We start from the raw sequence: 26956 nt of genomic DNA, 5'->3' as shown, positions 1-26956 counted from the left end.
TAATTTATCGAACGGACCTCTGCATGAATAGCCGTTACAGTATAACTAGAGCACTATAATGTAGGTATTCGCATCCGCCATTTTGTCTTTTTTCTCACTTTTTGTTCTCTCTTTAACCTTCTCTCTTCTCTTTTCAATCTTAGTTTAGCGATGAAATGGAGAAAAAGCAAGGAATTAAGGAAAGGAGTAAAAGAATGAGAAAAAGAATAAAAATTGCGGATGCGAATACTCGTTTAGTATCTTAGTATAATTACATGCAGTAGCTGTCGACTCCTTTGATATCGGTAATCATCGATCACGTGACTGTAAGCCATGTTGAAAGTTTTACGGACCGCTGAATTTAAACGGCATCAAGAGATGTATTATTTCGCATATAAAGTATTTTTTAAATTAAAAAGTATTGTATATATAAATTCTATATATGATTTTAGATATACTATATAGATTTTAGATATACACTGTATATACCAATATAAGTCTATTTTTTTGTTTCTAATTTTAATATATTAGGTGTAGTAAAAAGAAATCCATTATTTTTCCAATAGATGGTTTTAGTAATCTGTATTTCGTCTACGCGTGATACAGATTACTAAAGCCATCTATTGGAAAAATAATGGATTTCTTTTTACTACACCTAATATTTCTGGAATGAACCAAATGAAATTATAAAACAGTATGAGAAATATTTGTAAGTCAACAATTAATTAACAATTTCATTCACAATGTTTAAAATTGGGATATAAAACGTCTCTTTAAGACGCCATAACATAAATCTTTAAGACGGTTTATTCCCCAGTTTTGGACATGTATTCAAATTTATGCTGCCTAGGATATAGGATAGGGATAGAGAAAACGGTAAAACAATGAAAAATTGTATTTATTTAATTATTATAATATAAGGGTGATTCGATAAGTCTAGTAAATCTTTATGAGATGGTGCCACAATCCATTTAATTGTGACTACGTTGTGGCTGCTGTGCCCAATGTGGCGCAATGTGTTAGGTAATTACTTGCGCCGTCAGATAAATGCTTATGTAGATTTTTTAGTTTCTCGTATTCTAACCTAATAATGCGATACCGATATCCAAGCTGTAGTATAACGCATGCAATTACGTTTCTATTCTTTCTGTACATTCGATCTGTACGTTCCACATATTTATTTGAGCTTATATTAAACCATTTTATGGCTTGTGAATCAGAAACAATGAGTAACATTTCTTTGTGAACTTAGTGATTTCCCGCCAATTTTCCTTTACTATTAGTTAATCGTCGCCTGCGCCCAGATACAAGCTTGCATTTTGAAATCAATGCTTCAGAATGGCTGTCGCAACAAACTTGCGATCGGCTTGCAACTAATGTAGAACTAACTTTATACGGTATCATAGTATAAATATATACAGTATGTACAGTATGGACACTGATCGTCGGCACCTTTGACGTAGTGAGTCCCAGATCACATGATTCGCATGTTGTAGGTTGGAAAGGCGCTTATAAATTTGAGTTTTTATAAAGCTATAGAATGATTTTTCTAAAAAAAAAGACATAATTCGATCGTGTCATGAAAATTGTTCATAGCGAGATTTTTGAATCAGAATTATATAATAATATAATGTTAATGAACTCATTATATTGGGTCATCTAAAAAGTATCCGCGGTACTTTGTCACTAGATATATGACCATCAACACACATCTAGTGACAAAAAACCGCGGATACTTTTTAGATGACCCAATACATTAGTTGCAAGCCGATCGCAAGTTTGTTGCGACAGCCATTTTGAAGCATTGATTTCAAAATGCAAGCTTCAGATTGGTTGTCGCAACAAACTTACGATCAGCATGCAACTAATGTAGAACCAGCTTAAGGGAAAGCGCATAGCATAAAGCCGTAATCACACTAGTGATTGCCGATTGAATTGAGATTGCGATTGGCAATTGGTGATCTACAATCATTCAATTACACTGACGATTGTAGTTAGGAATTGTGGCCGCTACAATCGCTCATTCGTGTCTGAAACGAAAAATGGCATCGAAAAAATGCCAAGAAATATTAATATTGGCAACTGCGGGAGCAAGAATTGATTGTGATAATTATTATGCTCCTTGCAAGTAAATGTACCAACAAGAGAATTTGGACGCATCGATGGATAGCAAGAAGAAAGGAAAAAGGATTATATCATAACTTTTTCTTGGAACTCAGTCTAGAAGATCCTAATAGATTCAGGAGGTGTATACATAAGAGTTTACATTCTTTAATGTACATCTAAAAAAGAAATATTAAAATAATCAATTAATAATATTTATTTACAGTGTTTACGTATGGACACAGCAACTTTTGAAGAACTTTTAGAGAAAGTTTCTCCTGAAACTTGTTGAAAAGAAGAATACACATTTGAGAGAAAGCATTTCTATTTTAGCAGCAGAAAGACTTTCTTTAACTTTGCGGCATTTGGCTACAGGTTAGATTAAATTAAATTATTGGATATATAATTGCTTTTGTTTATATTTTATATTTTATTTTTAGGAGAGACAGGAATCCTTGTCATTAACTTTTAGAATAGGTCAAAGCACAATATCTGGCATCATAAAAGAAGTATGTCGAGCTATCATTACTGTATTATAAAGGAAGAATATTTAAAAGCTCCTTCTATTGAAATGAAGTGGCAAGAAATTGCACGAAATTTTGGTGAACTATAGCAATTTGAAAATTGTATAGGTGTAATTGACGGGAAACACTGTAGAATTGACCCACCACTTAGATCAGGGTCACTTTATTATTGTTACAAGGATTTCTTCAGTATTGTTTCAATGGCAGTTGTCGATGCTTATCTACGCTTTATATACGTTGATATTGGGACAAATGGACGAATAGTGATTCGGGTGTATGGAATAAATGTACTCTCAAAGCTCGTTTAGAAAGCAACAGCCTTCATATTCTGGATCCATCTTCATTATCGGGCACAAGAGAAATGTTTCCTTATGTATTAATAGGTGATGAAGGTTTTCCTTTAACAGAGAAACTCCTTATACTGTATCCTTCTCAGTGCTTTGGTAGAAAAAAATCGTAGAATTTTCAATTATAGGTAAGGTACCTTTTTAAGAATTAAATGTCAAAATTCTCTTGATTATGATTTTATTGATAATGGATCGATGGTAATACTGTATTATACATTTGCCAAGAGCTAGACGTTGCTCAGAAAATGCTTTTGGTAATTTTGGAGCCAGATTCCTTTATATCGAAGTGCAATGAGATATGATTCAGATGATGGTGAAAAGATAATAATGGCAACTTGCTGTCTCCACAATATGTTACGGAGTAAAGTTGTTGGCAGGGCCATGTATACACTTCCATCATTTATTGATGAAGAAGATATAATGTCAGGTGAAATCAGACCGGGTGATTTCCGGGAAGAGTCAGCAAATGGTTTAATAAATCTGGGTAATCAAGGAGGAAACAGGCACGCAAATTCTATTTTTCTAAGAAATAAATGGTGCGACTATTTTAATGCAGTACCATGGCAAGAGCATATGGTGCGATAAAAAAATTGTAACATTATTTATACGTTCTTTAAAAATATATCTTTTATAGCTACTATCAGAAAAAATACACATGAGAATAATACACAGTATAAAATACAAGTAATAGACTATATTAATACAGAGAGAAAATTTGCAGATTTTAAATAAATATTTACTCCAATAGTATTAATGAAATATTTACTAAATGTAAACATATATTTAGTTGATTTAAACACAACTATTTTATTTGAATAAATATTTATTTAATATAAGTAAATATTTCGTTAGTACTATTGGAATAAATATTTATTTAAAATCTGCAAATTTTTCTCTCAGTGTACAAATAATATCTATTTAACATAACATTTAAAAGTTGCATCTATTAAACATATGCTTAAAATAATACGAAGCTTATTTTTTTAATCTAAAGTATCTAATACTTATATAAATATTTTAAAATATTTAATGTTTATATATTGTTTATATACTTATATGTATACTTTAAAATAATGTTTATGAACGATTTGGCAAAGTACGTTTTGTTATTTGTGTACACATACCTATTTTTTTAAGGGCCTTAGCAAAATGACTGACTCATAATCTTAAAATATTTTATGATGTAAATTTTTTGTTTTTTTTTTGCTACGGCCCTTACAATTTCTATAATTTTTATTACATTTTTTTTTATATACCTTTAAATAAAATATATAATGTTTCCAACAGTTCAACAAACTTAAACGTAACACATTCAATATTTAAGTAGCAGTGATCGTTTATGCATATTAATGAAAATAATTTTACACAAAAATGTGTAATCATACGTAAATAAAAAAACATTGTGGTACTGTATCAAATAAGAAATAGAAATAGAATTATAAAAATAGAATATTGTTATCAGCATTCATTATTTTCCTTTCGCATTTTAATAGAGGAAACAGTGATAAGAATTTTTAGAATCTCTGTTTCACAATACAAACGTCTTTCTGGTTCCATCTCTCTTAATCGAGCAGCAATAAATAAACCCAGATGTTCGCAAGCATCAATAATCCTAGGTGGTGATTGTTGATGCATTTGATTTTGTGATGTTTTCGTATTACCTATTCTTTTTAATGCTTGTACTGCTTCTTCCATAACAGTTGTCCTTTTCATTGTGCCACGCTTTACATAAACTGAATTATTGGCTTGCTTGTTATTTTCAGACATAGAAGTTCAATTTGAAGATTGCGAAGATGTAGATGTACAGCGAGAATTTTGTAAGTTTTCAGAAGAAAATAATTCAGAATTTGTAATGTGAAACGCACATGGCTCTTCAGATAATACAGATGTATGTGGAACTCCAACTTTTTCAATTGAAATACTGCTACTGCTGGCAGATGCAGTTATATGTGTGAGTGGCACATTTGTTTTCATTGTTCATAAATATAGTTCTCATATTAATGAATCTGTCACGAATTATTTCAGTTAAAAAATAAAATGTTAGATATCTAGCTAATATAGAAAAATATAACCTAACATAACCTTAATCTATTCCATTAAGAACAAGGAAAATGAAGTAAAGAAAATTCATAAAAATAAAATTTATAGCAACATTATATACTTATTTAAATCTTCTTACCTGTTATATTTGAGATCCCCATAAGATCTGCTACCTCTTGCCAAAGAACTTCTTTTATATCGTTTCTTGTGTACATTGGATGAGAAACATTCCATAACTGAGATCTATTTTTTACCGCATCAATCAATAAAAATTCTTGATCAATAGTAAATGTCTGCTTTTTTGGCGGCATTATACACATAAACTTGTATTCTTGTATCAAGTATGACACTTTTGACTACAATTTAATATATTATTAGGTGTACCAATAAGTTTTAAAGCGTATTTTGTGTAACGTATAATTTAAACTTAGAATTCAAATATTTTCGCGTTCTTTTGATATGTTGTGGCGCTTAATATAACTATTAAAAAACATAATTGACTTCACAAAATTGGAAACTTAATCTCAAAATTAAATGGTTTTAAAATGGCGAGCGACAAGCAATTTATTCGACACTGCATTCGATACGAATTTCATCAAGGAAAAAGCGCTGCTAAAGCATGTGAATCAATTTGTTTTGTTCTTGGAGTCAATGTTGTATCCAAAAGTACGTGTGAGTTTTGGTTTAGGCGATATAAAGAGGATGATTTTGATGTTAGCGATAGAGAACGTAGTGGTGCTCCTCAGAAGGTTACAAACAATGAATTGCAAGCATTACTCGATCAAAACTCATGTTAAACACAAAACGAACTTGCACAGCAACTTGGAGTAACTCAACAAGATATTTCGTTTACGGCAGATGGGAAAGATTCTGAAGAAAGGAAAGTGTGTGCCGCATGCATTAAGTAAAAAAAACAAAAATGATCGTCTTGAGAAGTGTTTGAATCTGTACAATAAACAGCATAGAAAATCTTTCTTGTGGAAAATCGTGACTGGTGATGAAAAGTGGACTTTTTACGATAATCCTAAAAAGAGAAAACATTATGTGGATCCAGGACAACCCACTACATCAACGCCAAAACGCAAAAATCCATAGCAGCAAAGTTGTGCTATGCATCTGGTGGGACATGAAGGGTGTGCTATATTATGAACTGCTCCATTCGAATGAAACGGTTAACAGTGATCGCTGCAGTCAACAATTGATCCGTTTAAATCAAGAAATCGAACGAAATCATCCATTTACTGGCAAAGGAAAACATTCTGTGAAATTGCTTCATGACAACGCTAGGCCTCGTGTTGGTAAACTTGTAAAGGAAACGTTACTAGCTCTTGGTTGGGAAGTTCTGCCGCACTCGGCGAATAGCCCAGACATAGCCCCTTCTGATTATCATTTATTCCGGGTGGATAATTTTATCGCATCGAAAGACGAAACCTTCTTTGCTTCTGGAATTCGCAAGCTGCCCGAAAGATGGCTAAAGGTCATAGATAATGATGGAGATTATTTTGATAATTAAGTGTATTTTCGTTTCTAAATAAATAAATATTAAATTTCATTAAAAACGCTTTAAAACTTATTTGTACATCTAATATATCATCGAGACACATGTGATTTGGTATCACGTGACTAAAATCACAATATTTCATTGGCTACCATTGGTCGACAACTGCGATTGACGATTAGAAAATAGAGCATTGTCTAAACGGCAGTCACTAATCTCAATCGGATCTCAATCGGTTACTGCTTTGCTTTGATTGATTGAAAAGTAATCGTCAATCACCAATCGCAATCTCAATCCAATCGGCAATCGCTAGTGTGATTACGGTTTAAGGGGCTCCGCACAATAAAAGGAATAGGGAACAGAGAACAGAGAATAAGAATTTCAACCTATCAGAAATCATGTATTGTGGAACATACACAGTTGCGCAGCAACGCACAAGCTTATGTATAAACATGGCATAAACGCGAAAATGCCACAACTAACCAGATTTTATGGAATGATTTTTTTAACCTCTTCTTGTGCTTCGTGTCTGCTCGTGCCGCTCGTTCCTTGTAATAGTTGTTAATTCCGCCTTATTGCGCAAAATAAACTGAGAAGAACAAGGATATTAAAATATAAGAGTAATTTTATTTTTATATATATTTTATTCATAAGACGGTTTTTTGTACTCGAAAAACGATTTTTTTCTACTCGAAAAATAATTTTTTTCAAAATGTATATAATATAATGATCGGAAATCTTCACAGAAATAGAAAGAATCAAGACGATTTATCGATATTAATATACAATTGGAAGCATGTTTGCAAATCAGTTAAATATCTTTTCTTTTAGAAATTTTGGTGTAAGTGGCGAAAAATAAACTTGTTGCAGAATTCTTAGAACGTGCAAATAATTGTGTCTCCATCAAGATACAGTCTTGAAAAGTTCGTAATATCTATCAATTTCTTATATAAAATTAAAAACATATGTTTGCAAATTACTGATAACATTTCTTTTTTTAGAAATTTTGACGCAAGTGGTGAAAAATAAATGTCTCCTGCAAATGCGACATCTTTGAACAATCTTTACACAGATTGCATCTGAATTCAAGGCATATATACTCGAAAAGTTTAGACTTAAATAAAAAAAGAATCAAGGAGTTCCACAAACTTTTTTATTTTCTCAGTCGTCATCATTCCTCAGAGCATTGTTTCCATTTCTTAGCATGTATTAAAGAACAAACACAATCATATCTCTATAAGAGTATTTATCTAAGATTTTTCTAAACATTTGGGATGAAATTTTTTTGTTTAAAATATGTATATACAGATATAATGGACTAAACCAAGTGAAAAAATTCTCATTTTGCAATTTTTGATATTTTTTTTAATTACTCAATATACAGAATGTTTAAAATCGACGCACAACTTTGATATATCTTTAAGAGTTCTTTATGAAACATCTTTAATATATTTACAACTGTAAAAGAACCATGGATCCCTCTTCAGTTAAAAAAATAAAATTATATTTGATATGATGTCGATTTACGAGTGGTTAGCGATGTGACTTCGACATTTGTGATGTGCTTAGTTTAGGTTTTACTGGATGTGTTGAGCAAGTGGAATCATCTCAAAACGTGGTCGAAGACATGTGATGCAGTTTATGGAACTTATGTAAACCTGTTTACCATGGTGTCTCTGAGTCACTCTGCTTTTTTTTAAACGTTGAACCATCGTGGTTATGCGAGATTCAATTTGATGATGACATTTATGAGATCTAATATTTTTTTAAAACTCGGATACAAAATTTTTGTATAACATCGATACATACATGTATATGTAAGAGTATACATATACAGATTCCGATTTTAAAAAACTTATGAGTGAACAGGAACATCACGTCCATGCTTGTGTAGCTCGCAAAATCTCGCAATGTATGACCGACAAAGAGGCTCGTTTCTATTTATTTTTGTTTCTATAAAAAGACTCTAGTGAAATATGATTTATATAGATTATGATTTATATAGATTCTCGGTGTCCTGCAAATTAATTCCTTGACTTTGTTCTTTGATATGTTTCAGATATTCTTTTATTGTAATTATTTTTTATGTCTAGTATTTCTATCCCTTTCCGATCAAAATTATGATTATTCTCTAATGTATGCTGTGTGATGATTGTATATTTAAACGGATCATATCTAATATTGCTTTTATGTTCTTTTAGTTGCGTTTTTGATTGTCTCTTTGTCTGTCCTACATACGAGGCATCACAGTTGCAACTTATTTTATATTCTGAGTGTGAGTTTTGTTAATTCTATCTTTATGTACTCTGATGAAAGAGTTGAGTTTGTTGATACATCTATATTCCATTGTGTGTGTGAGATTATTGATAAAAGACGTGATGGTATTGGAAACTGGTTTTCCACTTGCTCAATACATCTAATAAAACCTACGCTAAGTACATCGCGAACGTCAAAGTCACACCGCCAACCACTCATAAATCGACATCATATCAAATATTATAATTTTATTTTTTTAACTGAAGAGGGAACCTGTGGTTCCGAAACATTTAAAGCTATATTCTTAACATCAACATTAAATCAAGTCTAGTATTATATCGCACTTTATATATTTTATCTGTTAAAGACTCGATTATTGACCTTAGTCTATCATTGTTAAAAAGAATATGATAAATTATTTACATATGTGTGAAATCAGTTATAATTTACGTGTTTTTTAACATAACATTAACATTGGAAAGCAAAAATATTATTCAAAAACCAAAATCCGTTTTGACAGATATTTGCGTTATTATTTGTTTTGAACTATTTTTATCAGTCCATTTCCACTTTATTATTGTTTATATATTTTTAGGTATATTTTGAACTTATACATACTTGAACATCATATAAATTTCTATAAATATGGATGATGAAGATGTATTTATTTTATCAATTTTGTAATTATTATGCTTATTGTCTCCAAAGAAGAGAGTGAAACGAAATGGTTACATCGAAGGTGGTGGGACCCATTAATGTGGTACGACCTTTATATGGGAATTTTCATCATCTCTTCCAGGAATTGAAATATAATGATTTTGATATATTTTATCGATGTAAGGATGAAAAAGGAAATTTTTAATTTTCTGCTACAAATGACATCTTCTTTGACTAAACTGAGTAAACGTGCATTTAGTCCAGGACAACGGTTAACTCTAACTCTAAAGTATTTATTGCTTTTGTTTTGTATAATTAAAAAGAGAAATGCACTGACATGATTTGAACAAAGAGTTCGTACACTGACTTTTTTTCTAATTACATAATAACATTTGGTAACATATAGTAATAATATTTGGTATGGTAATATGTTTCTATGGTATAGCATAATATGTAGTAGGAAATCTAACGAATACGTTCAATACAATTTTAGTAACTAACGATTTCATATGCAGTTTTTTGTCAATAATTGCAAGAATAGTTTTTAATCATCGGAATGGAGCGTCATGTTCCGAATAAAAAATAAAATTTCTTGTAAAATTTGGGGAGAGAATGGATAAAAAATTGATATATTATTTGTATTGTATTCATTTCATGAATTTCTGGCACATTCTGGCACTTGAATAATTCCGATTGAAATCCATTTTGAATAATTTCATAATACACACTCTGTAAAAAAAAACTCATAATTATTGATCCGAAAAACTGCATGTCATGCAATCATTATTGATCAAAATTGTAATGAATGTATTCGTTTAGACATTTTATTACACGCTACGTCATCATAGAAACCTATAGTGTTGTGTAACGTCCGCCGATAAAATAAATGCCAACGTACTTCTACTTAGAAGAGATCGTGCTATTCATACAATTTCCAAGCTGGTCCACTCTGGTGAACATAACATTATGTTGACAACATAAAGTCGTAAATGGAATATTGCTATGATTACGAAAATATACAACTAATTAATGTAACACTATCTATAATAATACAATAGTTATACTCCCATTAATTTTCATTTTCTTTTCCTCGATTCGAAGCTATTTAACAATAAATGAAACAAAAAAGGAATGAGTTAATAAATATATCCTTTAACGCGTTGCATAACAATGCTAAAGAATAACATATAATAATTTCCAAATATTGAATGTCAACTCAATGTTATTGCTTACAGAAATATATATATATATATATATATATATGTATATATATACAGAATTTATATATTATATATATATATATATAAATTTATACAATATCCTTTTTCTATATATAACATTTCTATAATCTTGAGAGATCTAAATTAATAAATAATTATCAAGTAGCAATAAAATATTGTAATCAAAATATATTCATCGAATCTTTTTCTCTTAGCGAGTCAATGTAGACGACACAAAGGAGTGTCGCGCGTTCTTATCTCTAAGAGAAGATAATTACTCCAAAGGAATTCGTAACATAAACTAATCGTAAGCACTAGCTTATAGAAGCTTTCGAAAATCAAAATTTAAAATCTCTCAAACTTTATGGAAATGAATTCCACTTTTATTATTGCAGTTGCGACAACAATTAGAAATTGATCGCAGTTATAATTATTCTTAATAATATGTATACATTATTTATATTATATATATACCTCCTGTTTAATAAATACTTTATACACATAGTTTAACTTTAATGTTCTAACTTACTACAGTTTAACTTGTATAACACCTAAGTATTATATATTATTACTGTAATAAACAACAAAACTATTGTCTAACAGTGAATTGAGCGTTCATAGAAGCACACGTATTCGAATTTAAATGATGGAACTAATCTTCCGCTTTACAAGGTAAAAAAAGGAAATTAGAAGAACAAAAAATCAAAATCTAAAGCAGAATAATTATTTTATTGCTCAAAAAAAATAGACGCTCGATTGACTATCGCAGTACTTTGTCTTATCCGAGATTCGAAGACATCGTCGCGTAGCACAGTTGTCTCCGAGTCATTTTAAAATGTTCTATTCCATTGTCTCAGATACAGATTCAATACTTAATCTAATTCTATCTCGTTTCTTGCGCTGATCAATTTCAACCCTAATTCTAGTTTATCATAAACCTGAAAGATAATTAATTATTATTATTATGCATATCCAAGGCATATATATATGTATGTATATATATATATATATATATATATATATATATATATCGCTTTGAGTTTCATACAAAAACCTTGATTTTTATTGTGTGTGAAATGTCGAATTTTGTGTTAACCAAGCAGCATTTGCGGGAGGTTCTAATTTTCTGCTTTAATTGGAAGAAAAGTGCAGCTAAAGCCCATCGAATACTTGTCGAAGTTTATGGTGACACTGCTCCAACTGATAAATCATGTAGGAAATGGTTTCGACGTTTCAAGGATGGAGATTTCAGCGTTGAAGACAAGCCTCGCTCTGGACAACCAAAAAAATTCGAAGACAAAGAATTAGAGGCATTACTCGAAGAAGATCAGAGTCAAACGCAAGAGTAGTTTGCAAAATCATTGGGAGTAACAAGCTGTTTCTGCATGATTGAGAGCTATGAATAATTCAAAAACAAGGAAATTGGGTGCCTTATGAACTGAAACCGAGAGACATTGAAAGGCGATTTTTCACTTGCGAACAGCTGATTCAAAGACAACAAAGAAAAGATTTTTTACATCGGATTGTGACTGGAGATAAGAAGTGGATATTCTATGACAACCTCAAGAAGAAAAAATACGCTAAGCCCGGTCAATCGTTGCCATCGACCTCAACATCAACACCAAAGCCGAACATTCATGGTTCGAAGATCATGCTCTGTATCTGGTGGGACCAAAAGGGTGTTGTTTACTATGAGCTGCTGAAACTTGGCGATTTCATTACGGGCGATCGGTATCGGCTACAGTTGATTCGTTTGAGCCGTGCATTGCGAGAAAAACGGCCGGAATACGAGCAAAGACATGATAAAGTTAATTTTCTTCATGTCAACGCTCGGCCTCATGTCGCAAAAGTCGTAAAAAAATATTTGGGAACGCTCAAATGGGATGTTTTATCGCAACCGCCGTATTCTCCAGACATTGCTCCTTCTGATTATTGATTGTTCCGAAGGATGCAGCACGATTTGGCAAGTCACCGCTTCACTTCTTTCGCAGAAATCGAAAATTGGCTCCAAAATTGGATCGCCTCCAAAGACGAGTCATTTTTTCGAGATGGAATTCGAAAATTGCCTGAGAGATGGGAAAAAGTAGTAACCAGCGATGGACAATATTTTAATTAATCTGTTCATTCATTTTGTTTTGAAATAAATGCATTTTTGAACACAAAAAAACGGACCGAACTAATTTGTACTCCCTATAATATACATATATATCTCAGAGACTCGGACCGGACCGAAACCGTAATCGATAACCGAACCATAACCATTATTTTTGTCGGACCAAAAACGATAACCGAACCGAAATATTGTACAGGCTAATAGACCGAAACCGGATTGAAAATGTTTTTTGGTTAGGTTTCAATCCAGTTTTCGATTTTTTTAACCTCTTCGGTACGAACGATCGTCAACTACAGTTCTACAGCCACGAAACATACATATCCCCATGATATAATATTCATACATATTCCTACGGCCGAACATTGGCTATGGTGTACAACAAGAACAATGCATTCCCCTTTTACAGTCGAAAGAGAGAAAAATGCTCGCCTGTGGTTGATTCTTGCAATACTTATAAAAATGGATGTACTGTCTTTACTTCCATAACAGTCAGTAAATAATCCCGATATTTATATGGCCCTTCGGAAAAGCGCAGTTATCAAAAAATTTTTCGAGCAGTTATAAGTGACATTCAAGATCAGTCGACGAGTTTAATTGTTCCAAGTGCGAAGTTCTCGGCTCAGTGCAATCTAAGAAAAATCAATAGTTCACGTTGAAGATCTTTCATCCTTAATTAAGAGACATCACTGAGACATTATGACTCCCGCTATAGTTTGCCACTACTTCCAGCAAATAGTAAGAACAAATTTTCTTTTTTTTTTCTTTCTCATGTTACTTTAATTTCAAAGTTATATGACCATCAATATTTTCTTACTCTCTTATTCCTCCTTGATCTTTTCTCTCTTTAACCACAGACACATCCTGCTTATCTTTTCTCTTAACAAATTACTTAAGTGATAAAACGCTTCAAATAATTCTCTTTTTTCTTATCCATAATTACTTAAGCGATAAAACGCTTCAAGTAATTCTCCTTTTTCTTATCCAAAATTACTTAAGCGATAAAACGCTTTAAGTAATTCACCTCTTTCTCTGCTCCGAATTACTTAAGCGGTAAAACACTTCAAGTGATTCACCTCTTACTCTGCTCCGAGTTACTTAAACGGTAAAATACTTCAAGTAATTCATCTCTTTCTCTCCTCAGAATTACTTAAGCGGTAAAACGTTTCAAGTAATTCACCTCTTACTCTGCTCCAAATTACTTAAGCGGTAAAACGTTTCAAGTAATTTTTCTTTTCCGTATTCACAGTTCACTTAAGCAATAAAATGTCTTAAATAACCCATGGTTACTCTCCCTAGAAGCAAATCATAATTCCTAGAAAATCTATCTTCCCCTCCCTTTTCTTCGGAATTATCTTCTACGTTCTTCTAATTATCCATCATGGGCACTAACGAGAGAAAATTTTAATAGATGGTCTGGCGGAATAGACACAGCAGAACGCAAGAAGCGAGCCAAACTCGAGAAACTCAGAAAGGCTAGCGTCCAAATTATTACGCGGATACAAACCGGGTAATTTATCTCCCCTCAAGTCCCCTTCCATCGTCAACTTAAAAAGGCTCATTTGTGCCAAAAATATCGAGATCAAGGCTTTCCCAACGTCCTTGATAGACCTTACCTCCGACAAGCCAATCGATAGTTCCTCTAGTAATACAGACCCTTCCTTGGATTTTGAATTCTCTTTCCCCTCCTATTCTCCTCGATAATTTCCAAAATTCAGAACTTTCTGCTTTCTCACTCTCCAGTTCCTGCGGAAGACAACACATCTTGTGATGAGATATACCAATCACTTGAACATCTCATCGAACTTATAAGAAGTTCCTCTCCTGCCCTTTAATACACAAATACACACACACTCACACAGAAACCTATTATATTTTTCTCTAGCATCGATTTCTGTAAAAACGACACATGTATCACACACACAGTTATTGTACCTTGTAAAGAGTACATCTGAAGCCACACACACACACACACACACACACACACACACACACACACATATGTATATATATATATATATATTATATATATATTATATATATATTATATATAGGGCATAAATATATGGCCCCACTCGTCCCGAGCAGGTAGAGCGGATTAAACTGAATAGAAAAGTCCTATACTATTTTACAATGCTCGCAATAATTAACGAGATATTAACGTTTAAAGATAGCTGAATACGCGCGTCCGCCTGACCTACTATTGTCGAAGGTACGGCCCACCGAGCGCACGGCGCGCGGACCTCTAAACTCGAACGGTGCGGCGCGCCTGCTAGGCCATTCCCGCTCCTCGCGGCCCCTTCGGTTACCTTTAAACATTATATATAATATATATATATATATACACAGGGTGTTTCTTTTTAATCTAGCCAGGCGAATATTTCAAATGTTGTTGAGTTTATAGAAAAATGTGTCAGACAAAAGAGTGGGATATAAGATGATGGCCTTGAGTTTTTGATGAAGGTCAAACTGAAGGTCATTTCAAGGTCAAGTTTGATTTTTTAAATGGAATGTAGTATTTTTCATTGCATTTTATAGTATTTTTCATTGCATATTCTGAAAGAGCATAAAATTCTGCGTTAAAGTTGTCTGACATGTTTTTCATGAAAATCCATTTTATTGTGGAAATTTAGCAATTTAAGCAAAATAATTCGTAAATAGAATCAAGTTGTACATGTTCATGAACATTTTTCGTTCTTAGAGTTACCCCGAATCAACGGCGTGGACGTGACGAAAATCTGATCCCATTGGGGTGCTTGATTTACGTGAATCCCCTTGCCTGTCACGTTCGGGGTGCTTGATTAAAGTGAATCCCCTTGCCTCTCACTACGTATCAGACTACTGTAACATTACAGGAGATGTTCAAAAACGTCTCCTCCAACGGCTAGGCACCTGTGCAATCGACGTTGAAGTGAAAGCGTTCTTCGTAACATTTCTTCAGGAATTAATGCCATTGCATTACGTATGCGAGCATACTCCATAAAAATCGCACAATGTAAGGTCTGGTGAATTTGGTGGCCAGCGAATCAAACCATTTCTGTCTACACAACGTTGAGGAAATCTTTCATTTAAATAATCTCGGACAACACCCGCAGAGTGTGCTGGAGCGCTATCGTGTTGGAACCACATGTCCCTGCGAGTTTGCAAATTGATGTCTTCCATCAACCTAGCAGATAATTTTGCAAAAACTGCAGGTACATCGCTATTTAAATTGGCATTAAAAAAGTATGGTCCAACAATTTGCCCAACCAATATTCCGCACCAAGCATTGACCCTCTATTGGTGCTAATTGTCTACGCGACGTAACCAAAAGGGATTAATTAGGGTTTCATTCGCTGGCCACCGAATTCACCAGACCTTACATGCGATTATTTTTTATGAGGTTACGTGAAAGGGATTGCTTTTGCTATAGAGCCAACAACTCCCGATAACATGCAGAATCGTATACGTAATGCAATGGCATTAATTCCTGAAGAAATATTACGAAGAACGACGCTTTCACTTCAACGTGATTGCACATGTGCCTATTGCCGTTGGAGGAGACGTTTTTGAACATCTCCTGTAATGTTACAGTAATCTGATACGTAGTGAGAGGCAAGGGGACTCACTTTAATCAAGCACTTCAATGGGATCAGATTTTCGTCACGTCCACGCCGTTGATTCCGGGTAACTCTAAGAACGAAAAATGTTCATGAACATGTACAACTTGATGCATGATTCTTTTTACGAATTTTTTTGCTTAAATTGCTAAATTTCTACAATAAAATGGATTTTCATGAAAAAGGTGTCAGACAACGCAGAATTTTATGCTCTTTCAGAAATGTATGCAAATATGCAATGAAAAATACTATATATTCCATTAAAAAAATCAAACTTGACCTTGAAATGACCTTCAGTTTGACCTTCATCAAAAACTCCAGATCACCATCTTATGTCCTCCTCCGCACTCTACAACTTTCATCTGACACATTTTTCTATAAACTCAACAGCATTTGAAATATTCGCCTGGCTAGATTAAAAAGAAACACCCTGTATATATATATATATGTATATATATGTGTTGACCATCAACACCATCTAGTGACAAAAAACCGCGGATACTTTTTAGATGACCTAATATATATATATATATATATATATATATATATATATATATATATATATATATTTATATATTTATATATTTATAAATTAGCCAAATGCCATGCTATTGTTTAAATTTGCATAATTTAAAATATGTACAGTCAAATAAAATGTTAAATAGCAACAACACATTCAAATATATATATATTTATGTGACAATACGCTCAAATTTAAGAAAAATGAGGAAGTAGATGTAATTAAATGCTAAAATGTACCTCAGAAACGTTCCAAAATACGAAAGTAAAAATGCGTTATAATAAAATATAATAAATATATGTTTAAAAGGTTTTTTTGTTTTAAACATGATTTTTTTCTAAAGCTGTTTAAAACATATATAAAACATTAAAAACATATTTTAAATAAAAAAAAACTGAATGTTTTTTTTTTAAAACACGTTTTTTATCAACCCTGCTTCCCTCACTCCTCCCGGCACACTGCCTTGCTCGCGTTCTTCAACTTTCTAATGGTTTTAAACAAACTTTTTCGGCAGCAAAAAATTCTAGAATTTTTCAACAGCAAATTCAATTTTTCCTTGACAAATTGATGCTAGACGGAACTCCTAATCTTAAAAACTAAAGCCACAGTGATTTTTTTTTAAATTATTATCTCGGCTCCTAATAATCGGAGAGTAATCTTTTCTTTTAAATTTGTAGAAAAATGTCAGATTTCGAATGCTTTACACGGCTATTTGATGTGATGCATATTAACGAAATTATTTCCATTTTTTTTTAAGACAGCCACTTTTTAAAGGCGTTTTATAATAGTTTAACTGCAAAAAATCGTTTTGTTATTAAGTGTACGTGGTAATGCAACTCTTGAAGAAGAAAAATCACTCCTGTAAATTGTTGTGCGACTACAAAAAGATGAAGAAATTAAATTTTCCGCAGACATGTTTTTAGTGAACAAATGGCTTTTTGCAAAAACTAATGAACATTTTAGTCTTGTTCAGGGCTAGATTTGTTTGTCGTTACGAGAGCTATATTTTATGAAAATTTCAAATCGTTTAAATCTCAATGAACAAAGAGCGAGTGAAAAAAAGGACTTTTTCATCAAAAGGTGTTCTTTATTTTTTTTCTACTTAACTAATCTAATAGATCGATTTTAATGTTCCACTTTCCTCACATTTGCTTGCTCATTCGCTATTCCTCATTTTGTAGTTATTTCAAATATCTATTTTTTTACACCGATTTTTTTTCATACAATCAATATCTTTTGTTTTATAAGCGAAAAACATGCTTTTTGCAACTATTCAATTTTTTCCCGCATATTTTCTTCACAAATCTCGAGTCTCGAACATACGCATTTCTTTTTTGATGACCTTTCAAGACTTTCGTGAAAAGAAATGCTGGTTTATAATTTTTTTCCGGTAAAATCTACTTCTATTTGAATTATTAGACTATTACTTCTATTAGAAGTAATATTTATTCTTGCTATTCGAGTTCATATATAACGCGCATGAAAAATCGTAAACAACTATCTTGTAAACTATTGCGTTTTAACATGATTTATACTATTCTGAATTAAGGGGAGAGGTACACTATTACTGCAATTTATTAAAACTTATATGTTATTTAGGATGCCCTCCGCCCCTTATTGATGTCTAGGATCGCCGAGTGGCTGAGAAAACATTTTTCGCTTGAAACAAGTGTGAGAAGGAGCTCACTGTTTTGCTCACTCTCGGCGCGCCGCAGGCGAGCACACAGACATGGCTTGTGCTGTGTGTTACAGCGCCGCGATAAATAGCCGAACTTATATAGTAGATGTGGAAAAGTGACGTTTTGACGACGAAATTTATATTGCGTGCCATTTCGTTATTATTTGCTTAATTGTGGAAATGTGACTTGTCTCATATTTATCGAAGTCATAATTATCGATGAAAACTAAAGTCTTGGAATTTTCTATGTAAAAGCGTATATTTTACTCGTTTCAATAGCTGTCGGACCGTGTGTTTCTGGTCTAATATAAGTTCATGCCTTTTATTATCATTTACTGACTATCAAGAGAGGAAAGGACAGTTTTCATCGATTTTTACAAATGTTTTAAAATGATCTCGTCATTTCGTTTCATCCAGATTGTCTTTATTTAAAAATGGCACGCAACATAAATTAACGTGTCATTCCTCGCTTCTATCGTTACGATTCCAACATGGCCGCCGCGATTAGTCAGGAACTGTTTGAGATTGAGATCGGCGCGTTCTTATTACCCGCCACTCGGCATTCATTCGATCGAAGGGACGCCCTAGTATTTAGTTTCGGCCGGATGGCCTTCTTGCCAGCCAGCTATATTGCGGATGCGTGCGCAGTTCGTCACGACCCGCCATTACGTTTTGTCGAGTTCTTGAAAAAGGACACGTGTGATCACGAAACATGAAGTCATATCATTTTACTGTACGAGTCTGTTTATAACAATAAAGGAGAGTGCGACCATAGCAAGCGAGTTATCCTTTAATCAAAAAGTGAGTCAAATCATTAACAAACAGCCTTAAGGTTATAAGTCAGCCTTCTGCTAAAGCCCTAAGTTGAACCGAGATTAAAGTTAAACTGCATTGGTAGAAACGGGACTTACACTGCTTAGTGCTTACCTATCTCCAATTCAATATTGTCTTAAAATAAACATTTCCTTAAACATGCAACTTATGCTTGTTGTATTACCTTTCTCTACAGTAGATAATCATATACCATAATCGAAAAAAAACTTAAATCCAAATGGTTATGGTCACCGATATCAGTAAAAGAACCGAAACCGCTTGGATTTCGGACTTTTTCGATCCGGAACTAAAAAAGATCGAAAAAGACTGAAACCGTTATCGGTAAAAGGACCGGAACCGGAACCGAAACTGAAAATTGGGTACAGCCTCTGACTGTGACCGTAATCAGACCGAAATTTCATTTCGGTCCGAGTCCTTGATATATGTATGTATGTATATATATATATATATATATATATATATATATATAAAATATATATATTACACACACACACACACACACACACACACACACACACACACACACATATGCATATATATATTATATATATTTTAGTAGAAAGTTTGATTTAATAAAGAAAATTATAATTATGTAAGAAGAAAAGTAAAGGATTGATAATTTGCTGGAAGGTACGGTCGCAGCATATTTCTTATAATGCAATGCTCCTGATATACACGTCCGCACACGGCTTAGCCGTCGAGCATTGAGCGATAATAGGCGGCGAGGGAAAAGACGACGCTTTAAAAGTCGATCCAAAATGTGCTATTTCCGAGCACCGGAAAATTTAACAATATGTATTCCAACAACTGTTTGAAGAATACCGAATCACTTCTAAATAAATAAAAAATTATTTGTATATTGCACGACATATAAAGGCTTTTTAATTTGTGAACTATAAAATTATATTGACATCATCCTACAATTATATTAATCATCGCATTTTTGCAATTTGGTTCATTATCAGAATTTTCGAATAATAGTTATAAAAGAAACATTTAACTGAAAGTACTGATCGATACCAAATGTAACATCATTACAAAAACATAATTTCTTTTTGGATTTTTTTCTAAAAGTAAACAGATTTCATTTATAAAAATACTAGTTTTCTATCTATTCGACGCATATTACGTCAAATTATTTTTGCTACAATTGTCGGTTTAATACTTTTAGAAATACACATATAATTTCAATAATTAATAATATATTTGACTTGTAACATGTGTTTATTAACAATGTCACTTATTTAAAAAAAAAATACGAAAAAAGAAAAAAGGAATCGATCGTGGGGTCTCTAACATTCTGATCTCGCACCCTACGCGCGAGACTACGCCGAGGTCTTGCAAACCACTTCTGTGAACGTGGTATATAACGCTCATGGAAAATCATGGAAATGTCAATATCTCGTCAATTATCGTGTTTTGAAATTATTTTTGCTATTATACATAAATTGGAGGAATATACGATTAATATAATTTATTAAAACTTATACGTTATCTATAATGTTCCTTCTCCTCTTATTTATACACGTTGAGCGGACGAAATTGCCGAGAAAGCATTTTCGGTCGCTAGAAACAAGCGACTATAGAGAGAGAGAGAAAGAGAGACAGACTCTGAAAGATAGACTCGCTGTTTCGCTCGACAAACCCAACTCGGCGTGCGCCTCACCGATTACAATTGGAGCTTCTATTCTTTTTTGTTTTTCTCTGTCTCACTCTGTCGTACTTCTGTTTCGATAATTCATTCTGTAATTCAAGAATGTTCTATCAGTTCCGGTTTACCATTATCGTCGATGCAGCGATAAGGATGCACGACTCCTTTTTTAAGCAACGATTCTATTTTAATATATATTTTTTTATATTGTATATAGAAAAATATGTTATGGCGTTTCCAGTTGATAATATATTATTTACATAATGATTCAATCATAATGGTTTACATAATGATTCAATTCTATTTCTATATTTGTGCGCAGGCAATGAGAGAAATGACATTTTCTACTAAGTGCCATTTGACACTTTGACATTCGAACCAAGTAAAAAATGTGTTGCATATAACAATTTCAACTTGGTACATTTGAAATAAGTAGCTGGCGCTCTATAGAAAATCTCAAATAACAATACTATGCTTGTAGAAATGAGTTTTAATATAAGAGAACGGAGTCTACGAAAATTTCATTTGTATGCTATGAGTGAAATTGCTGCTTAACGCTTTGGCATCCGAGCAGAGTCGAAAATTAATCGAAAATAATATAATATATGTGAATAATATTGTATATTTTTTGTGTCTATAAAGACAGATTATTTGTACATAAAAATTGAAATAATTAATATCATATTTGTTTTATTATTTTTCCTCTCAAGAGAAAAAATTTTGACCAGGGCACGTAAAAAGCTTGTTACGGGCCTGAGTAGGTCGAATTTTGATCGTTTCTGCTGATCCAGCGAGGCACACTTAATGACAGTGCCGCTGTCGCATTATCGAGGAACTAAAATAGTGCTCGATGGCTTCATGTCAATTTTATTCGTAGCATATGAACGAAATTTTTGATAACTCTATTCTCTTATATTAAAGCTTCTAGCTCGTTTCTACAGGCATAGTATTGTTCGAGGTTTTCTGTAGACTGCTGGCTACTTATTTTAAAAAAATTTGGTAAAATCTGAAATTCTTACATACAGCACATACTGATATGACGAGTCGAGTGCAGGAGCCGGTGACAAAACTACAATTTTTAATTTTCTTTCATTTTTCGTATTAAATTGTAGCTAGCAGCCAATGTTGTTGTCGATACTTTAATTGTAGAGAAGGACTTTTCAATCCATAAGTGCAATTAAGAGAAAGAAAGCCGAAGAAAATTAATCACTTTGTTGATAAAACAGGGCATTCCAGCATCCCATTAATGTATTATAAATGAATGGATGTTAGATGAACTACAATATAAAACATAAATTTTCAAGAAAATATGAATAATTTTACAAATATTTGTTGTGTACTGTACATGTATGTATAAATAAACAAACATTCATAAAATCATATTTTTAAAGAAATACGCACGCACGCACGCACATATGTACGGAATGACTTATTTTCATCTTAAAGACAAATATTTCGAAAAAATATGGAATTTTAGAAAAAAGCATTCCAAATAAAAGTTGTATGGTATAGAGGAGGGCATCATCACTGTGTGTCCCCCCCCCCATACCATATAACTTTTATTTGGAATTTTTTTGATAAAATTGCACAATTTTTAAAGATTTTTTTTTTGTTAAGATTAAAATGAATCCTGTATATGTTGATTGTATGCCGTTAGTCCCACTATATGTATATCATGTGTTCTTGTTTATTATTATATCAATTACCTGACAGATGGCGTGAGCACCCTTCTCGTACTAACCTAACCTTTTTATTATTGTTCGCACACGCCAGAAACCAAGCTCTGTATTTTTATCTTATTCAGCAATAAAAATCCCAATAGGTTATGGGCCCAGGAGTGTGAACGGCTATAATAATAATAAAAAAAAGGAGAGTGATAGTGTGCAAGGAAGACAGAGGTCCAAGTAACATCGCTTGAATCTGCAAGGATGGAAATAAACTTGAAGTCTGTTACGCAACTGAACTCAAGCAGTTACGTTCGTTGGCGTTTTGAAATTCTCATCTCGAAGCAAACGATGTGTTTGATGTGGCTGATGGATCGAGAGAGCAACCAACGGATGCCACACTGGCTGATTGGAAAAAGAAGGACGCCTTGGCGAGGTCTTTGTTAAGTAATTCTCTCGATGATGCACATTTTAATTTGGTGGTCGCCTGTAAATCATCCGCTGATATGTGGAAGACTCTCGTGGGACATTATGACGAGGTTTCAAACACGACGAAGCTGGCTGCATTGGAAGCATACAACGACTATCACTGGAAAGACGATATGACTGTGACGTCGTATATTTCAGGGCTTATGCTCATTGAAAATAAGCTCAAGGCGCAAAAATTAAATATCGAAAATGAAATAATTATTACAAAAATTGTTCGTGGTCTACCGCAAAAGTTTGATAACTTCAAGCAAGTATGGCGGATTTGTCCTACGAAGGACATTACGGTAGAACAATTACAAGCAAAACTGTTAGATGTCGAACGTGACGTTAACGTGACGTCATCCGGAAATCATGGTGTAGCGTTATCTGGTCAGAAAGGTCAGAAAGACCGAGAAGTTTTCAAAGGTAAGAAGAAAGCAGGCTGGAAAAAGGACCGAAAGAAGCTACAATGTCACAACTGCAAAGGTTTTGGACATTTTGCTCGTGACTGCCCATTCGAGAAGAAAGACACGAGCTCAGAAGGACGTTCGTCTAGCAATCGTGTGGCAATGCCAGCAAAACAACAATTAAGAGATATTGATGAGTGGATCGGTGATTCAGGTGCGTACAGCCATATTACTCGTAATAGTGATTGGTTTGTAGAATCAAAGGCATTGGATCCTCCGGAAGAAGTGAAAATAGGGGATGGCAGGATTCTAATGGCGACGGCTATTGGCAAAATAAATGTAACAGTCCATAACGGTAAAGAGTGGGTGCCGAGATGTCTCAAGGATGTAAGGTTAGTTCCTGATTTTGGACCATTCAATCTTTTCTCTATTGTAGCCACGACTGACCTTGGTTACGAAGCACTTTTTAGTAAGTCAGAGGTTGTTGTAAAGAATTCAAAAGGCGAGGTGATTGTCCGTGGTATTAAAAAAGGACACTCGACGTATCGAATGCTGATCAAAGTCGAGAAACCAGCTAAGGTTGCACGGCTCAGAAGGAGATCTCCGCATCATGGGAAACTTGGCACCGTCGACTTGGACATGCAGGAAAAAACAAAGTCAAAGCTCTATTAGAATCTAAAGGATATTGTGCAACTGGAAAAGAAGATTTCTTCTGCGAAGCCTGTATTTTTGGAAAAATGACCAAAGGACCATACAAGGAAATCGTTAATAAGGATTTCAAGCCAGGTGCAAAAATTCACTGCGACCTTAGTGGGAAGGTTTCAATTGAATCAGCAGGTGGTTGCAAATATTTTGCTGTTTTTGTTGACGAGAGCTCAGGATACAAGAAAGTTGCCATGCTGAAAAAGAAGGAACTTGTCGAAGAATTCAAGAAAGTAATTCAGGAAGTCAAGGAAGAGACGGGTCATCCAATTGAGATTTTGCGGACTGATAAAGGCACTGAATTCATTGGTACATCATTTCAAGATCTTCTGAAGGAACATAAAATCAAGCATGAGATGAGTGTACACCACAGTCGAACGGTATGGCCGAACGTGCCATTCGATCTCTTACAGAAAAGGCTCGATCTCTACTTGCAGATGCAAACTTGCCAAAATTTATGTGGGCCGAGTGTGTCTCGACTGCTTGTTATCTGTCCAATCTCGTCGCCACTCGTGATCTAAAGAAGACATCGTATGAACTCTGGCATGGGAAGGAGCCGTCCATTGAACATCTGCGTGCATTCGGTTGTGATTTTTGTGCACATCCCAAAACCGAAGCGAAATAAGTTCGACAAGAAAGCTTGAAAAAGTTAGCTGATAGGTTACGGACCGAGTACGAAGCTGTATCGAGTTTACTTTCAGGATCTTCAAGATGTTCGCATCGCTTGTGATGTAAAATTCAATGAAGGAAAGCAAAATTCTTTCTATGTAGAAGACGAGATAAAATCATTATCCACCAATGACGAAACTTATGAAGTCAAAGAAAATGATTCTACTGAGATTGTAAATGAGATCGTTAAAGTATCTACTCTTCATCCGAAGTCAACAAATGTACGCAAACCCAGTGGACCTTTAACCATGAAGCTCCGAAGTCGTAGCATCATCAGTGAGGATGTTCTTGACGAGAAGCAACAAGGAGGGCATGAAGTCCTGATGGCGTTAAACATGGAAGAACCCAAGACAGCAAGAGAGGCTCTTGAGGGTAAGGACTCCACCGGATGGCAAATGGCTATGCAAGATGAACTCGATTCCTTCGCGAAAAATGATGTGGTTGAGACATGTGTCTTGCCATCAGGAAAGAATGTTATTGACACAGGCTGGGTATTGAAGATCAAACGATATCTAAATGATGAAATCAACAAGCTAAAGGCTAGAATTGTTTGCCGTGGATACAGTCAAAAACGCGGGATTGATTTTACCGAGACATTCGCACCTGTAGTTCGTATGGATTCAATTAGAATTTTGTTAGCTATTGCAGCTCATGAGAAGCTGGTGATCAAGCAATGCGATGTCAAGTCGGCATTTCTCTACGGAGACATCGAGGAAGAAATTTATGTGCGACCTCCTGATGCAGTAGACATTGATGATGGAAAAGTTTGGAAATTAAAAAAATCGCTCTATGATCTGAAGCAGTCACCTCGGAATTGAAACAAGAAATTTAATAAGCTTGTCACAACCTTCGGTTTGATTCGTTCTATAGCTGATCCTTGCATATATTATGGAAATGGTCAGAAGGGACGTTTGTTGTTGGCAATATATGTAGACGACACCCTCGTTGCTGGACAACCAGAAAATGTTGTGACTGAATTGCTAGATTTCATGAGGGCTGCGTTCGAGATAAAGATCGAAGAACCTGTTTCTTAGGTTTGGAACTAAATGTTGACCGAAGATCAGGACGTATTCGCGTAAATCAACAGGGATATATTCGTAATATGCTCGCCCGTTTTGGCATGGAAAATTGTAACAAAGCCCCTACTCCGGGAGAAGTTCAAATTAGGAAACATCAACTAACGAACGATGAAACATTTGGAGTTCCATTCCCTTATCGACAAGCTATTGGATGTTTACTATATGCAGCGAGACGCATACGAGACCAGATATCTCGTTTCAGGTTAATCATGCTGCTCGCGCTGTTGAAGCACCAACACCGTATAACGTGAAGGAAGTGATAAGAATTTCCGTTACTTAAAAGGCACAATGTCAGTAGGAATTCAGTTTGGTGAAGGTAAAAACGAAGTTGTTGGATATTGTGATTCAGACTATGCTGGATGTCCGGACACTGCTAAAAGTACTTATGGACATGTGTTCGTATTAAACGGTGGACCAATATCCTGGGAATCACGGAAGAGCATGATTGTCGCTGACTCCACAACTGTTGCTGAACTGCAGGCTGCTTATGAAGCATCGAAACAAGCCATATGGATTAAAGATCTCATGAAAGAACTCATGACGTCTTCTCAGAAACCAATAATAATCTATTGCGACAATGAAGCGGCTGTTAAGCTGTCAAAATCCGAGGAAATAAAGAAGAAAACCAAGCATGTCAATGTTCGCTTTAATTTTCTACGACAGACTGTTGGAAACAACAACGTGAAAGTTAAACATATTGCGGGCACAGAGAACCCAGCGGACATGTTAACGAAGCCTCTACCCCATGCAAAGCTGCTCCATTGCTGTAACCTTCTTTTTATCGAGTGAGACTACGTCAAGAGGGGGTGTTGATTGTATGCCGTTAGTCCCACTATATGTATATCACGTGTTCTTGTTTATTATTATATCAGTTACCTGACAGATAGCGTGAGCACCCTTCTCGTACTAATCTAACCTTTTTATTATTGTTCGCACACGCCAGAAACCAAG

The 26956-nt window shown here is 34.0% G+C and overlaps 1 long non-coding RNA gene and 2 pseudogenes across 2 annotated transcripts; all 3 read left to right on the top strand.

The window, feature by feature from the left end:
- Nucleotides 1-2052: 2052 nt before the first annotated feature.
- LOC105154796 (uncharacterized) lies at nucleotides 2053-2462 on the top strand (annotated as a pseudogene).
- LOC147909500 (uncharacterized) lies at nucleotides 2378-4037 on the top strand (annotated as a pseudogene). The gene is made up of 3 exons (XR_015545359.1): nucleotides 2378-2457; nucleotides 2523-3082; nucleotides 3171-4037. The product of XR_015545359.1 is annotated as an uncharacterized LOC147909500 (transcript).
- Nucleotides 4038-4798: 761 nt separating this feature from the next.
- Nucleotides 4799-7639, top strand: LOC105154797 (uncharacterized). The gene is made up of 4 exons (XR_847243.2): nucleotides 4799-4904; nucleotides 5852-7111; nucleotides 7323-7414; nucleotides 7493-7639. It is a non-coding gene; the product is annotated as an uncharacterized LOC105154797 (long non-coding RNA).
- The last annotated feature ends 19317 nt before the right edge of the window (nucleotides 7640-26956 follow it).

This window comes from Acromyrmex echinatior, chromosome 6 (assembly GCF_024713525.1).
Source record: "Acromyrmex echinatior isolate Ae372 chromosome 6, ASM2471352v2, whole genome shotgun sequence".
Lineage (NCBI taxonomy): Eukaryota > Metazoa > Arthropoda > Insecta > Hymenoptera > Formicidae > Acromyrmex > Acromyrmex echinatior.
This window is presented reverse-complemented; position numbering and strand designations above follow the sequence as displayed.